This window comes from Sminthopsis crassicaudata, chromosome 6, assembly GCF_048593235.1.
Source record: "Sminthopsis crassicaudata isolate SCR6 chromosome 6, ASM4859323v1, whole genome shotgun sequence".
Lineage (NCBI taxonomy): Eukaryota > Metazoa > Chordata > Mammalia > Dasyuromorphia > Dasyuridae > Sminthopsis > Sminthopsis crassicaudata.
This window is the reverse complement of record NC_133622.1, coordinates 211,969,436-211,986,928: the sequence shown is the minus strand read 5'-3', so window position 1 is coordinate 211,986,928 and position 17,493 is coordinate 211,969,436. Positions and strand designations below refer to the sequence as shown.

The 17,493-nt window shown below is 35.7% G+C and overlaps 1 protein-coding gene and 1 pseudogene across 3 annotated transcripts in view; one reads left to right on the top strand and one right to left on the bottom strand.

Annotated features, from left to right (window-relative positions):
* Positions 1-17,493, bottom strand: part of NELL1 (neural EGFL like 1) — an 855,798-nt gene that overhangs the window by 247,652 nt on the left and 590,653 nt on the right. The gene's annotated exons all lie outside the window — the stretch shown is intronic.
* LOC141546237 (SNW domain-containing protein 1 pseudogene) lies at positions 7,426-8,302 on the top strand (annotated as a pseudogene).

Sequence of the window (17,493 nt, the reverse complement as noted above, 5' to 3'; positions counted from 1 at the left end):
ACATTAAAAAGAGGCAAAGTTAGACCTGTGACAATACAAATAATTCTGTCAAATGACTTCTATTTTGCCCTTGAAACCATATTCTAATTCACAAGGGAGCCAATTATTAGCTCTAAAATCCCATAATTGAAGAATAGAGGCATGACCTCCAGTCAAAGTATCATGCTTTTCTGAGCCTCAGTTTGCTTATCTGTAAAAAGAGAAAACAATATTTTTGTAGCTTACTTCAAATATTTGATGTGAGGATCAAATGAAAGTTTTTATATACATTTTGTAAAGCCTTATACGTGTTTTAGAAAATTACTGAATACATTAAAAAGCCCAGAGTCACATAGCCATTATTTGTCAATAAAATACTTGAACAAACAACTCCCTAATTCCATGGTCAGTTTTCTATATATTCTACCACAATGCCTATTAGTTATACCTACAAAACTCTCCAAGAGTATTGGATGAAAAGATAATTTAGTTCTGTATTTTTATAGGGACTTTCCTCATTGGGTATTCTTTTTACCAACAAGATCATTCAGATATTTCCACTGATTTCTGAAATAACTGGTGTTTGGCAACCTATCCTCTTTTTGAGCTATTTTGAAAACCCTTCTTTCCTCCTACAATTCTATTGTACTGTCACCAGTTTAGATTTCTTCTTTTTTTGTATCTTTTCCCCATCACTAAAGTCCTACTCTCATGCGTTATTATACAGCGAGGGGATAAGATCATGTTTGCTAAAGGCATGAGGCTATTCTAGCAGAGCACAAAAGAAAACTAATTCTAACCTCTCCAACATCAATTACAACTCACCTCATATATGCAAATACCAGACATTCATTTGACAGCTATAACAAAAAGTGTTAGTCCATCACCAGAATTTGTTGTGCTTTTTTTATAAACCTTTGCAAAAAAGCTTCTTTTTAAAGAAAATAAACATTCCCCATTCCTAGAAATTAAGGAAATGCTTTTTTAAAGGATGTGCAATCCAACCCTATTCTCTGACAAGTATTCAAAGATTCCATTCAATAATCTTTGGTCGTATTCTTTTGCCAAATTTTAATTTCAGTCTTGATATCAAGCACATAAATGCACGTGAGAGCACAAGCATGCACACTTATAATATGCAAATTGTACATGTACACACTCATACACACACCTGGATCTTTCTTTTGGAGAAATAGCATTCTATGGTGTATGAAGTATGATTTAAAAAAACAAAAAAAAAAACCACTGAACACTGGCTCTATTATTCCCCAATTGTAAAGCCTTGAGAAAGTCAAAATCTTATCATAAGATCATAGATCAGACTCTAGAAGGTACAAGGATCCTCCCTGTTCATTTTACAGATGGAAAAAAAAATTGAGTCTCATGAAGGTTAAGCTTGGGCAAAGACATACAAGTAATAAATGGCAGTGTATTTAAATTCTAATACCTTGACTATAAATCCAGTAATATTTCTTCTAAACTACATAGCCTCAGCTCCTCAATCTATAAAATGACAGGAGCTATTATGATAGGATATAAAGGGTCAACACTGGAGTCAGAAAGATCTGAATTCAAGTCCTACCTAAGTCACATCCTAGTTGTGCAGAAATGGGAAAAATCATTTTAACAATGCTGCAACTCACTCTCTATAGCTATAAAAAGGAGGGAGTCAGATTAATAAGCATTAGTTAAGTCAACAAATATGTAAGTGTTTACTACATACAAGGGACTATGACAAATATTGGGAGCACAAATACAATAAAAGGAAAGACAGCATCTACCCTCAAGTAACTTAAATTCCAGAGAGGAAAATGATACATAAAAGCAAGGTAAAGAGAGGCAAAGGTGTTCATTGGATACATTTTGGAGGGCTCCAAAAGAGTATAGCCTGCTGAGAAATTAAGACTTATTTGAGCTGGACACTCTCTTTAAATGGAGAATCTAGGAGAAGTTCAAAGGACAGAAGGTATTTTTGTAATGTGACTTCAAGGACTAAAGTGATCTTCCAAGATGAAAAGCACATGCTGTATGTAGAATTCTAGATAAATGATTATGATGGCCTCTGCAAGCTCCTTCCAGCTAGATAGTTATAATCTTTTGATCCTAACTTCTCAATGCCCCAGGCAACTCTCCAAGGTTATAATTTATAGAGAAGTTCCAAATATATTAATTAGAGAAAGGGGATCTCACCCAGGGAGTTTCTCATTTTATAAATTACAGGTTCAGACTAACGGAAAAAATATAAATACATTACCAACTTATAGGAAAATAAATGACATTTAAATATGAATTGGCATTCCTTCCCCGTTTTCTTATCTGAGGATCCAAGTCATATTCTTCTTTCATTATTATTCTGCTCTATTGTGATCTGGGAGGGATAAGAACTGGAACTGCCCAACTCATATAGAAGATCTGAAGGAATTGCATTTTCTTGGGCACCTGGATTGATGCCAAGAGAATTGTGCAAATCACTTCCAATGGAAGAACTCCCTGCCTCCAACAGCCAAAAATGGTCATGACAAACAAGGGGTTTTTCTCCAAAAGACTGGTACAGTATCCTAGATAAGGAAAACTTAAGAAGCCACCAGAATATGTGTTCAAAGTTACTCTTGAGATCCATGAGATCATATTTCAGGAACCATAAAATTTACTTTGTGTTAAATCCAATGGTCAGTGATGGGGTTGTTAAAAAAGAGAAAATAGTGCTTGTCTTTTCCTATAGGAAGCTTGCAATCAATTATGGAAATTTGAGTGTAATCTTATCACTTTAATGGAAAAGGATACAATATGAGTGTGTAAGCCAGGTCCAAGAAAATAAAATATCTGACTAGAAAGATCACTAGTGGACCTTCTCAACCAAGAAAGCTTTATATAATAAAAAGAGGTTCTTTTTTAAATATTGGAGAGAGTATTGGATTTAGAGTTGGGAGATCTGCTTCCTGTCATTTAATAGCTATGTGATTTAGAACAGATCATTTAACCTCATTTGGACTCACTGAGATGTAATATTTTTGGATTTTTTTTTCAATTCAACATTTATGATCCTACAAGAATGGATAGCATTTCATAGGATCTTGAACTCACAGATGAAATGGCAGAGGAACCTCTCAAAGTTCAGCTAATCCAACAAGTAGTTTGCAAGAATCCCCTTTACAACATAGAAAGGTCATGCAACTTTTTCTGAAGGCTTCAATAATGACTCAAGATGTATTTATTAAAGACCTACTATGTGCTAGGCAGCTAAGTGGCACAGTGGGTAAAGACCAGATCTCAGGTCAAATCTGGCCTCAGATATTTACTTGGCTATGTGACTTGGAGAAGGTCTCTTAACCTGTTTGCCTTAGCTTCCTCATCTGTAAAATCAGTTGAAAAAGAAGTGGAAACCCACTCTAGTATCTTTGCCAAGAAAACTTCAAATTGAGTCACAAAGAGTCAGACATAATTGAAACAAATGAAAATAAACAGAAAGGAGCAGCGACCATGCTAAATACTGAAGATCAAAAGAAAAGTGAAAGTCACACATGTGTGTGCTTCCTGATGAAAAGAGACTCAGCACTTTTGTGGGAAACTCATACCACTTTCACAAAGCTCTTATGCTTAAGAGGTTTTTTTGACTTCTACCTAACCTAAATAGGTCTCTTTGAAACTTTTACTACTAGTCTCAGTTTCCGGTCTCTGGGGCCAATTAGAAGAAGTATAATTATTTATCTGACAACCTTCAAATATTTAAAGTAAATTAAGACCTGGAAGTCTTTTGTTGTCCAGGTTAAATGGGATGACTTCTTTCAACTGATTTTTTCCTAATGTGATCATTTGTCCAGCCTTTCTCCAGGACAATAGAATTGAGGAGATATTGCTGGTATAGCAAAACATATTGTCAATATGAGGAGATGAAAAGTGACATTTCAAAAACATTAACAAAGAGTTGGTAATCAAACTAGGTGAGAAAGGATGAGATCACCCCGGGACACAAGGGGCAGACGCAAGTTTCAAAAACTCTGCTCCTAGATAACTTAGTTATTATTAAAGTTACAACATATACTTTGCAGCTCAAGTTTATTGTGCTAATTAACTCATTAACAACCTCCAGAGAGGATTCAGGCTTATCTAAAGAATGCCTTGCTGAATCTTAATAACTGAGATAAAGAGGAACTCAGTGAAAAAGCTCTGGGACATGGTATGACCATCCTACAAACAGACCAGATTCATTTACTGATACTGTGTTATCAAGAGAAAGAAAGAAAAGAAATATGGATGGTAGGGAAGAACAAACTTCAATAGTCTAAGTGCCTTTAAAACACTGCATTTGGCTATTAAAAAAATTAAATGGAAATGCATACTACCTCATTCACTACAGTTTTCTTTCTTTCAAATCCCCTATTCTGCCTTTCCAATCCATGCCTACGTGACCATTTGGTTTCCTAATTTTCATTGTACTCCTTTGCTGAATATATGCTCATATGCATGCAGAATCCAACGTTTCCATTACTCTTGTCTCTGATGATTCTGTGACACTGGACAAGTCATTTAACCTCTGTGAAACTGTTTCCTAACTATAAAATGAAGGCATTTGGATGAGCCGGCCTCTGATATTCCTTTCAATTTAAAATCTGTGTGACATTCTGTTACTTCCCCCCAGATGCTCTTTGTAACGGTAAGTACTAGTGAGGTTTCAGAAAAAAATATAACTCATTGACTAACAGATTTCAGGATGGAAAGGACTTTAAAAGATATGCAGTGCAATCCCGTTGCTTTATAGGTGAAAAAGTAGAGGCCTACAAGGAGAACAAATACCTTAAGCTAAATTTACAGAGGCAGCAAGTAGCAGCCTGCAATTTGAACCCAAGTTCCCTGATTCCAAGGCCTTGAATCATGCTACTTTCTAGGAAAATGCAGCCCTTAGAAGTTAAAGGACTTTCCCAACATTGTACAAGTAACAAACTGCTCATTCAAAGTCTGAGCCTCTGACTCCAGATGGAGTACTATACTGCTTCATTTGTACAAACCTGTAGACAGTCATGTGATGAATTTTGGCCACCAGCCTCTGACTCTCAGTAGTTTATCCAAATCAGTGTTTTATATGGTTTTGGATTGCACACATCTCATAATGAAATGCACACATCTAAGGGCAGGATCACAGGCTAATGGAAAGATCCCTACCAAAAAACAAAACAACAACAACAAAAAAACCTGAATCAGGCACTTTAGGTTCTAATGCTTCCTTCCCTGATTTACTATTCATATGTCCTTGGTTGGGAAAATAAAAATCTAAATATTTAGGTTCTGAATAGCTAGAATGACATCACCTAAACAGATTCTTCTACTCGCTAATCCCATTAAATATAATTTTATTGAAACATCATTGGCAGGTATTTAAACACATATATTGTATCTAGGTTATACTGTAACACATGTAAAATTTATGGGATTGCCTGTCATCAAGGGGAGGGAGGGATAATTTGGAAAAGTGAATACAAGGGATAATGTTTAAAAAAAATTACTCATGCATATATACTGTCAAAAAATTATAAATAAATAAAATTAAAAAAAAAAAAAAGAAAGAAACATCATTGGCAGCATCAGTCCCCAAAGATAATACTGAAAGAAAATTTCCTAATGGCATCAGGAATCTTTCCCTTGGAGGCAAGATGATTAACAAAGCTTTGAGGTCCTGCCTTGGCCATTATGAATAGAACCAAATCCAAAGGGGCCTGAAGTAAAAGGCACAATGGGAAATGTAGGGAATTGTGGCTTCCCTGAATTGACAAGTTTTCAATGGGATGATTTTTTACAGTAGAGTAAAATATGGGTTTTCAGAATCCCAGACAGTACTTTAAGTCCTCTACCTGGTAGGTTCAGGCAAACAGTACCGGCAGGCAAACTGATTAATTTCTTAAAAAAATAATAACTTTTTAATTTTTAAAATATATGCTAAGATAGTTTTCAACATTCACTTTTGCAAAAGCTTGGTATCCAAATTTTTCTCCCTCACCCCAGACAGCATATAATCCAATATATGTTAAATATGTGCAATTCTCCTATATATATTTCCACATTTATATAGTTTAATTTTTTGAAGGCAACTCTGCTCCTATAATGGCTCCACTAAAAAATAACAAACAAACAAAACCAACTCACACTGGAATACCTTTTTGTTATCTATTGCATAATGCTGAAATGCTTTACATCATTATCCAAGAATATCCAGAATATGCTGTCAACTTAACTTCTCTAAAGCTAGGTTGCACAACTTCCTTTTTGACTTTTTACTTTCCAAATTTAGGCACTAGTTTCCTTCCAATCTCCAAACTTTGATACATTTATTGCTATGCCTATCATGCCCCCTCCACACCTTCACTACCAAAATCATATCGAACATTCAGAACTTAGCTCAGATCTTAGCACTTCCATGACTCTTTCCATAATCCTACTATAGCCCTAATGTCCAAATCCAAGTGGATCATAGAATATTAGAGATGGAAGCAACCTTGGAGGCCATTCTGACCAATTCATCCCTGAACAAGGATTTACTCTTCAATAAACCTGACAAATGATGACCCAGTCTTCAATAAAGACCTCTAAGAAAGTGAGATGGGGAAATCTTTACTTCCCAAAGTGGCCCATTCCACTTTTGGATAGCTCTGAACATTAACAGGTTTTTCTTACATAATACCTAAATTTGCATTTTTACAGTTTTACTTATTGCTCATGGTTCTTCCCTCTGGGTCCTAGAATAGATCTATTCTTTTTCTCATGAGACCACTTTTCAAATACTTAAATCAGCTGCTACCATTACTACCACCACCCTGCCATTGAGTCTTTTCTTTTTCTAGCTAAATACAGAGACTCAAGCATTCCTTAAATGAAAGGCTCCAAGGACTCTTTAATTTTTGTCATCTTTCTTTAGATGGCCTATAGTTTATCAATATCTTTAATTTAAAAGATAGCAATATTTGAAATGTGGTCTGATGTTAGGATTACAAGGTGCTAACTCAGGCTGTCTAAACAATTCTCTAGCTCAGAATTCAAAGCTTTAGTTCACATCTTTAAAAGGAGTTTACACCTTTAGTCTTCTGAAAGGAGTTTACACCTTTAAAGGAGTTTACACCTTTGGAATACCCACAAGCCCATTCTCTGGGAGGATATAAGGAGCCACCAAGGCTGCCTCCAGGGAGATTGAGTTTGGAGGGCAGTCTGGATTGAGTCAAAGAGAAGATGTCCAGTGGATTCGCAAGTCCAGCAATCCCACACTTTTGGAGGGGAAGGCTTCAGAAGTCTCCCAAGAAACCTGCTCAAAGAGGAAAAGATCCACAGAGAAAAGAATCCTCCTGTCAGAGAAGAATTACAATTGAGACACTACAGAACTTCACATTTTGGCACCCAACGTGGGGCCTAGTAAACCCCTCCCAGCTCAACTGCCGAGAGCGCTAAAAGCAGCGGAAGAAGATGGCGCTGACCAGCTTTTTACCCGCTCCAATTCAGCTTTCTCAGGAGCAGCTTATGGCTGAGGAAAGAGCAAGATCACAAAAATCAAGGCAGACTGCCTTGGTCTCATCAAGAAGAGAACCTCCCCCTTATGGGTATTGGAAAGGTTGGATACCTCATTTGTTAGAGGATTTTGGAGATGGAGGTGCCTTTCCAGAAATACATGTGGCCCAGTACCCACTGGATATGGAAAGAAAGAAGAAAATGTCCAACACATTGGTCACTCAGGTGGATGCAGAGGGAAACATTAAACATGATGCAATTGCTCGACAGGGACAATCAAAGGACAAGGTCATTTATAGCAAATACACTGACCTCTTACCCAAAGAAGTTATGAATGCAGATGACCCAGACCTGCAAAGAAAGACCTGATGAAGAAGCCATTAAAGAGATAACAGAAAAGACAAGGGTAGCCCTAGAGAAATCTGTGTCTCAGAAGGTTGCTGCTGCTATGCCAGTTCAAGCTGCAGATAAACTACTTGTTTATATCCGGTACACACCATCTTAGCAAGGAGTAGCTTTCAATTTTGTAGCTAAGAAAAAAGTTATTTGGATGGTGGAAATGCAGAAAGATACAATGGAGCCTCCAAGATTCAAAATTAATAAGAAAATTCCTCGTGGGCCTCCTTCTCCTCCTGCACCTGTTATGCATTCTCCTAGTCAAAAGATGAGTGTGAATGAGCAGCAAGAATGGAAAATTCCACCTTGTAGTTCAAACTGAAAACATGCAAAGAGCTATACTATTCCATTAGACAAATGTCTGGCAGCTGATGGGAGAGGACTGCAGACAGTGCACATAAATGAACACTTTGCCAAACTAGCTGAAGCTCTGGATTGAGTCAAAGAGAAGATGTCCAGTGGATTCACAAGTCCAGCAATCCCACACTTTTGGAGGGGAAGGCTCCAGAAGCTTCCCAAGAAACCTGCTCAAAGAGGAAAAGAATCTTTCTCCCAGAGAAGGATTACAATTGAGAGATGATCAGAACTTTACAATTTGGCGCCCAACATGGGGCAAAGACTTTTGCTTATCCTGACAAGGACTTATTCTGAGCCCTTCAGAGGAGCTAGCCCAGACTTTACAGTCTGACAACAGAAGAATAGAATGGAACTTTTACCTCCCTAGCCAATTTAATTAAATTATGTGTTTATTAAACACTTACTACACATGGAACTCTGCCAGGTGCTTAGAATATAAAGACAAAAAATAAAACAGACTTTGCCCTTAAGGAAATAATATTCTACCCGAGGATATGACATGAACAAAAACAAAATAAAACAAAACAAACAAAAAAAAAAAGGTAATACAAAATAATTTGAAGTAATAGAAGGAGATGAGAAAAGACTTCATGGAACTTGTAGCACATGAGCTGTGATTTAACAAAAGTTGGGGATATTAAGAATCACAGATAAAAAGGGAATGCATTCCCTTACTGAATATAATGTTTATATGTTGCTATTATTAATGAAGCCTAAGGTTGTTGTAGATTTTTTGGATGCCATATTGCAGTGTTGAAATGTGGACTTGACAATCCACTAAAACATTCAGATCAATTTTCAGGTGAATGACTATTTACTGATTGGTTTTTCCATTGCCACTGAATTTTATCCCAGTAAATTCAGTTCAATGTACTATCCTCTTGAGAATATTTTAGGTTCTAATTTTGTCAGCCAATGTGTCAGCTAGCTTTCTGAGCTTTCTGCTATCTGCAAATTTGATAAACAGTCCATTTATGCTTGTAATCAAGTAATTGATAAAAATGTTAAACAGCCCAACCTAATCCAGAAACCTGGGGAAATTCACTAGAGATCTTCCAAGTTGACATCAAACTAATAACAACTATGAATTTGATCTAGCCATTTACTATTCCCATATTCATCTAACTGTACTGTCTATAGCCCACCATATTCCCTCTTACAACTAGTTAATTCTTGCAAGTGAGATCAAGAGCCTGAAAAGAATGCCCTATAATTGTTTTCTCCACTTTTTGGATGCCGACATTATCATGAAGGGAAAAAAGAAAGATAATGTATTAGCTGGTTTACTTTTAGACAAATAGAATACCAATGGATCCTTGGATAATCATTATAGGATGTCTCTACAAGTTTATGATACATTTCATAAAAACCTTATCTAATTCTGCTTTCTTCCCAGAAGATATGTATGTATGTACATTCTTATTTCTATCTCCATTTGTCGTCATTAATATGTTCTCCACTGTACTTCTAACAATGGATTTCTTCATGTAATTACATGGTCTGAACATATGATGCTACTCAATTTATCCCCAATATGTCTTTAATGAGACTGGCACAATGAACCACAATGAACTAAGTAGGAATCTGACATTCTTATGCTTAAGCCAACTTAAATCCATAAGCTAAAAATCTTTATTTTCAGGGACCAGCTTCTTAATGTTTCCCTTCCTCTATCTGCCATTTTCTTCTGAAGCCCTTGCGTTTCATCTGAAGAAGAGATGGAAATACTTTTTCTGTCCCAAGATTTGCCCCAAACTTTGTCATCCACTTTTTTCAGATATCTTTTTGTGATTCCCCAGAAGGGGTGAGTCATCTGCCTTGAGAAGTAGTGCCATATTCTCCCCCACATTCTGCAAATATGCCTCAAAAACACAGTTAACCTCTCTATAATTGTCATCAAATCTGTAAAAAGCTGCTTCCTCTCTTTTAAGCTGAGAGTTACTAGTCACCACTACTTGCCTTTTCTGTTTCTATTCCTTATTTATCTCTTTCACCTGGCAGCACCCCTAGATATGTATCATCATTATTTTGAGAATAAATAACCACTTTCTTCTCAGATGGCACAGGTCTCTTTTTGGCAAGTTGGAGATTATATTTGTTAAAAATCCCAAACCTATTAGTGTTCCTCTTTCTTCCCTTTCTCCTCTTTGTGACATTCTTCCATCTGTTAACCTTTTTGATACAGGTCAAGGTAAACTTTCCTCAGCTATTTTTCTTCATGATTTTTATATTTGAATGCTTTTTTAGGGTTATTGGTAACTTTAGATGTTGATTTTATAGGATCAGAGATTTATAGGTAGAAGGGTCTTTGGAGAACAGCTAACAGAGAATCTATGAATGTATTGAATATATATTTTTTGTTGAGACAATTGGGGTTAAGTGACTTGCCCAAGGTCACACAGCTAGGAAGTGTTAAGTGTCTGAGATCACATTTGAACTCAGGTCCTCCTGACTTCAAGGCTGGTGCTCTATCCATTGCACTACCTAGCTGCTCTTGTATTGAATATATTTTAATAACTATTGCAATAAAAAGTGGTTTCCTTGACAATCTAATGTCTTTTGTTCTATGCCTTTAAAAATATTGTTAGAATGTTGTTCATAGTTCACTAGTTTGCCAAAGGAATTCACATGTGTTGAGAATTCTACTAGTCCACACACTTTATTTTACAATGGGAAAATCGAGTTCTAGATCAGTTGAATTGTCCCAGGTCAGAAGCAAAAATTGAATTTAATTCAAATTTTAGCTTTGTTCCTATTATGACACATTGCCAGCGTGAGAACTAGCTAGAATAAAAATGGAGCAAAGAGCTGTAGTCTGATTTTATGTAATGAATTGTTGTTGTTGCTTCTCCTTTCTTTTGAAGTGGACCAATGCCATCATGGAGTTATGTCTTGATTTGCTCATGAATTGCATTTAAGCGAGGCAGAATTGCGCAAAATTATCAGCCTCCTTCTCTTTTCCAGAGTCACAGAAGTCCAACGGCAGGACAAAAGTTGGGACAGCTGGCAGTGGCCTGGAACATAGTGGATAAACTTGGAACCTGACCAAGCTGACACTTTATGCTTCAGTTGTCCTTATGACTATTGGAAAAAATCATTCTCCCATTCCACTAGGAAAGGTGTCACAGGCTTGGGGTAAATCTCCTTTCCCCCAAATCACTAATAGAGTTGAAACTTTTGATTACCCTCAACCTGGTGCAGTCCATCTACCAAGACAGTTTACTGGGAAATGGCCAGTGTGCAATTACAGCTTCTTGGAGCCACAATTAAGAAGTTAGGTGAAATGGCGAACACTGAAGATGGATAAAAAGCCCTGAAAAGGGCTTCAACAATCCTTCATCAGAGGTATCAATCCTCTTCAAACAGGCCAAAAACTCATGGAACAAATTACAGATTACCTGAAAAGTCAATACATGAGCTTTCACTATGAAGTGTCATAGTGTATATTCTCAATCAATAAAGCATTTATTAAGTGCATTATGCTAAGTACTGGGGAGAAAAGGGAATATAAATTCAGTCCTTGCTCTCAAGGAGCTACAGTCTAGTTTCAGAAACTTCAAGTTACAGATAACTATAGAGATAATCTCATTTAAATTCTTATTTTGTAGAAAAAGATGAGACCCAGAAAGATTGCTAAAAAAAATTCATAACAGTAACAGAAAACAGAATTGGGGTGTGAAATCTAGTCCTCTCATTGGAAAATGAATATTTTTTTCTCATTGTACCACACTTGATTTTCTCTGATGATGTGCAGAGTGGAAAAGAAAATTTCAGCAAAGTCCCTTTATTTTTTATTTTAGTAGAGAAACCAACTTGCACTTCAAGCATAGGCAAAGACTCAGGAGTTGGAGAACAAAGATAAATATGGCAGACTCTTTGGAGGTCACTGTTACATTATTCCTGTTCATCATATTTTCTGAAAGAGCCTTTGCCTTTTGTTATTCTTGCTTCGAGATTATTAAGTACCTCCTTTATATACACATCTCATTTTTAATATTTTATTTGGTATACTAGTTATAATTGTATGTGTTTCATTTTCTCAAATTATATTGTTTCTCAAGGTGAAAGAATATCTATTATTTGCCTTTGCATCTCCCCCCAAGTGCCTAGCATGATGCAGTGTATAAAGCAAGCACATAATTGAGTTGACTGAATGTGAATGTGAATTATTTTATTCTTTTCATTTCTCTTTATCAAGCATTTTACAGACAAAGCTCTTAAAGAAAGAAATCACCTCTTTAATTGAATACATTTCTTAAGTGAAACACTAGTATTTCTTAAATAAAATGCCAGTTCTACAGACATAATTAATGATAAAATATTCTTCCAGATCAGAAGCTAGAATTAAAAATCTATATCTAGTATTGTTAATCATCCCCTAGTAAGCCACAGCCAACCCCCCCACCCCCCTCTTGCCTTAAGGATCCAGCCTTGGCACTTCATCAACAATTAAATATTTCCTTAAAAGTAAACTGGTTATAGTTTTGCTCTTGTTAAAAGTTCACATTTAGAGAAAGTTTTAATATTGACAGTAAAGTGAAACCATCATTAACATCTTTAATCATGCACACAAAGGGCATTTGGAAAGCATAGAACAAAGAAGCTGGAGTGGGGTGGGGAATTGAATTTTTTTAATTGGAATTTTATTTCAAGGATATGCCTGAATTGAGATAATGGCTTTAATATAGTCGTTTTGGTTTCAATAAATTCAATTAAAAGAAAAAAAAAAGAAGATATTGATTAGTTTTAAATTTCTAGCAACTAAAATGGCAAAGGAAGATATTAAAGATTAATTAATCAACAACTAGTCCCCCAAAGTCTTAGTGAAGTTTTAAGTTAATAAAAGTTTATATAGGGGCAGCTACTTGGTGCAGAGGACCTGAATTCAAATCTGATCTCAGATACTTAACACTTTCTATTATATGACCCTAGGCAAATCACTTAACCTCAATTGCCTCAGGGGGGGAAAAAAGCTTTTGTAATAGGGCACCCTATATCAACAAACAATTATATGGTATAAATAATCTCTGTGCTCAATACTACATTTTAAGCAACTACTTTGGGCCACATTAAAATTGGTGCCATGATTAATAGATACTAAAGTGCAGTGGTGCTAGATTTGGAGTTTGACCACTTGGCTTCAAATCCTTGGCCTGCCATCTTGTTTAAATCACTTGAAGATATCACTTAATCTTTTTTGATCTCTGTATCCTTTTTTAAAAAAGATAGGGGTGGAGCAGGACTGGACCAAATTAATTCTAAGGTCTCTTATACCTCCAAAATCTATAATTCTATGAATTCCCTAGTATTTGTATCTCAAATGAAAATCATAATACATTTAATTCAATCATAATTTGCCATGCCCAAACAGATCCAATTAGTCAGATCAAAACTATGCTGCTATTTGTTTCTGTAGAATTTGTATGGAGAAGATTCAAATAATAATTTCTACCAGGTGTAAATTCACTCTCATTTTCCTTTCTTCATAATGCCTTTTCTTGTCTTAGTGTGTTTGCCAATTCTCTCTGTTAAGAGATGGGGAAAGGGGGTAACAGAGAAAAAAGGAGCTTCCATTAAAATGATCATTTTCCCTCGACTTTCATCATTCCATAAACCCACTTGTGGAAGAAGTATATTTTGCCATTGATGTGTATGTCATTGGTATGCACTATCTACTAATGAATCCCAATCAATTCCTGGACAGTTAAAGATGATCAAAACATCTTTTCTATACTAAAAGGAATTTGCCTCCTCATACTTGCTACTTCCTATAGCTACCTCTCCCCTCTGTATTTAAACAGAACTAGTTAAATCATTCTTCTCTGTGACAAGGCAATTTGTCATTACTCATATTTCCAACTGAAATATCCATTATTCAAGATTAAAGACCATTAGTTTTTTCAAACAATCAAACTGGTCACCTTCCCTGAGGGCCTCTCCAACTTATCATTATAAATCATTTCATTTAACAGACAAGGAAATTGAGGCCCAGAAAACAAAGTGATTTACCCATGGCCATAGATAGGTCTCTCTCATATTATCTGTCCTATAGAAGGTTTTTTCCCCCACAAACTGGAAAATGCTACATTTCTTCTGAAGACTCTATTTATATCTTTTGACCACTTATCATTGTATTGACATAGATATAGATAGATATACATGATGACAGCATCTTTCAGAAATGGAAGGTGAATATCTTTCCCTGTCCTTATTGATGGATACCTGGCCAAACATTTCAAGCAGGCCCCAGAAGTGCTTTATTTAATTCTGCCAACCACCCTGCAGCCAGACACATAAAATCAGCAGCCTTTCTTTCCCCCCACTCCAGGATAAAAAAAATAGAAAAAAAAGGCACCAGTATAGTCTCACATGTAGTTACTCACTATCCATGTAACTTTATTAAAGTGTGTGCTATTTAATTTTGCATCTGTATCCTAGAACTTTACACAATGTACTTGCTGTCTCTCTGTCTCTATCTCTGTCTGTCTCTGCATCTCTCTCTCTGTGTCTGTGCACATATCTGTATCTGGGTCTCTGTCTCTCTTCCTTACTCTCTCCCCCATCTCTTTTTTCCTTCCCTCCTCCCTTCCATTCATCATTAAAATAATAGTATCAGAGACCCTAAACAGTAAAATGAGTATTACTGATTAATATTGATAGTATTTTTTAAAATCAAGGGAATTTTTTGAAGTAGCTACATAAAGGAGAACGAAAAGATAAGAGAAGAAGTAGGATTAATGCTCAGTACTGATAAGATGATGAGAACAGATGATGGCTAGACTGTTTTACTTTTATTTTACTATTTTCTCTCTCAAGCAAAGAATAGGAAAGGATGGATAAGGAGGAAATAAAACCCAAGATACATGAAGTGATAATAATGCTTTTAGTTTCTCTCAGTGAGTGCATGTCCCATATTTGTTTAAACTATATAAGTACTGGATGAACTGATAATGTGATTACTGAGCTGCTCGCAGTGACTTCTGAAAGATTTCTCTTTGGCTCTCTTCTTAGAATTTTATACCAGGGAATTTCTCCTATCCTTTATCTGAACTCTCTTAAATGCATTCTTCCAAAAGAGAGGTTGTACATCAGACTATCCTGAGCTTTCAGCTTTCCTGTTTCACAAACTCCATCATGAAGTCAGTGGTCACTTTCCAGATTTCCATTATTTAGCTGCCAATTTCCCATTGCTTCACTTCATTTCCAACTCAGTGCCCAATTTGTTCCATCTCTCCACCAACTATTGGATGCACATACAGATGATTTCAGTAGGGGGTTTGCCCTCTAACTGGGGAGTCCCTGTTTGGGTTTGCTTTCTTAGATCTGCCCCAGCACTCTTCATTTCCACTTCATTCTCTAGTCTACTTCACCTTCCCAACACCTTTGGCTTGGATCTATTCCTTCCCTCCTTTCAGCTCTTTACTATGTGATGTCTTCCCTTTGAATGTATGATCCTTGAGAGGAAGGATTATGTATTGCTGGCGGTGGTAGTGGTATTTAATCCCCAGTGCTTACCAGAGTTCCTGGCTTACAACAAATATTTTATCCATCCATCTATCTATGAATGCATCTATCTACAAAAACACATAAAATATTAGCTCATTTTGTCCTTCTCTCTTTAAAATGAATTTAATGGTAAGGTGACTCAAGCATTATTTCAGCTTCTTTGTTTATATTAGAGAAAGAGCTCCAACAGATACCTCAATAACTGAAGTACTCTGTTATTATTATGTTGTGTATCTATTTACTTTTCCTCAAACTCATAATCATTCCCTGCTTCTGAACACTGGTTTGTGGTATACTTTAAATGATCTTGCCATGGTACCCCAATGCATTCAACTGTCTTAAAATTAAGATTTTGGTGAAAATGACAGAAAATGAGTAGGAACTGAAATATCCTTATAAAAATCATTGCATTAAGCATTTATGTAGTTACAAGTATGACACACGGTAAATTGCTTATCAAAAATGGAATCCCCTTTTCCAATCATTATTTCCTAATTATGGCAAAATTTTTCTTTATCTTGAAATTATAATGATGTCTTATAAATATCTTATGTCATTTATGTCATACTATTTAAAGAGTAAGAAATTATTAATAATGTTGGAGACAGGAGCCACTGAATCCAATTTCCATAAGTTTTGTAAGAAATTTCATAGTAAGAGACTATCACAGAAAGTGAAAAAGATTAGGATAAGAGTCATCTCACTTTGATCATTTTTTTCTCAATATAATCGGGGATTGGAATATATAAAAAAAGAGCACAAATGACTCAATCAACCAAAGTTACTGGAAACCTCTGCCAAAAGACTCAAAGTATATGCTCTTTTCCCTCAAGGAAATCAAAATATAGCTAAGGAAAAGAGATACACATGGATAAATATTTGACAATACAATGAAACCAATGCAAGTATTAATTTGGAGATAAAGAAAAATGTTACAGAAATTTAAATGAAGAGATTCTTTTGGTTTTAGTCAACTGGGAAAGCTTTATATAGGAAGGGAGGATTAAATTTAGCCTGGAAAGAATGATAAAAGTGAGAAGGATGAATATTCAAGAAAAGCAGCAATAATGCATAGAATGATTGTTAAACAAAAGTAAAGAAAAACATAAGTAAAGCTTATGAATGGACATCTCTCAGATATACAAGTCATGTGAAGTAAGTTTATTCTGTTATGGATATTTGGCAGTCTTTATTTTCATATATTTTCTGGAAATTGCCATAATTTATGTGTCTTTTTCTTTTAATTTCAATCAAGTGGCCCTCTGTTGACTAAAACTTAGCATCTCTGGCCAATTTTGCCAGTCATCTTCAGTCTATCATGTCCCTTTCTCTTCCTCTAATAGAGAACTCAGGTTCTCATTCATGGATACAAACTTCTGACTGGTGAGCATTTTTTGTATTTTGCCTGAACCCAGACAAATTATACTGCTTCCCAACTGTATCTACTTCCTCTATCTCACCTCTTTCATCCTTTAGCAAATAAAACTATGAGAAAAGCTTTTAAAAAGACTTTACCATTACAAGAAAGGATGTATCTATCAATTATCTTATAATTCTCATTTCAATCCTGGACTTTCAGCTTTCCTCCTTCTGTCACAAAGTGTTCATTTTCAAAATTTCTATATTGATACTTTAGCTGCCAATTTCCCATTACTTCACTTCCCATTACTTTTTTCTGGATCAAAAGACTTCTCACTGGACCTAAATCACTAAGGAGGTTAAAAGTGTTATGTTTAAGAGTAATAAGAAGCAAGTGTAAAGTGGTAG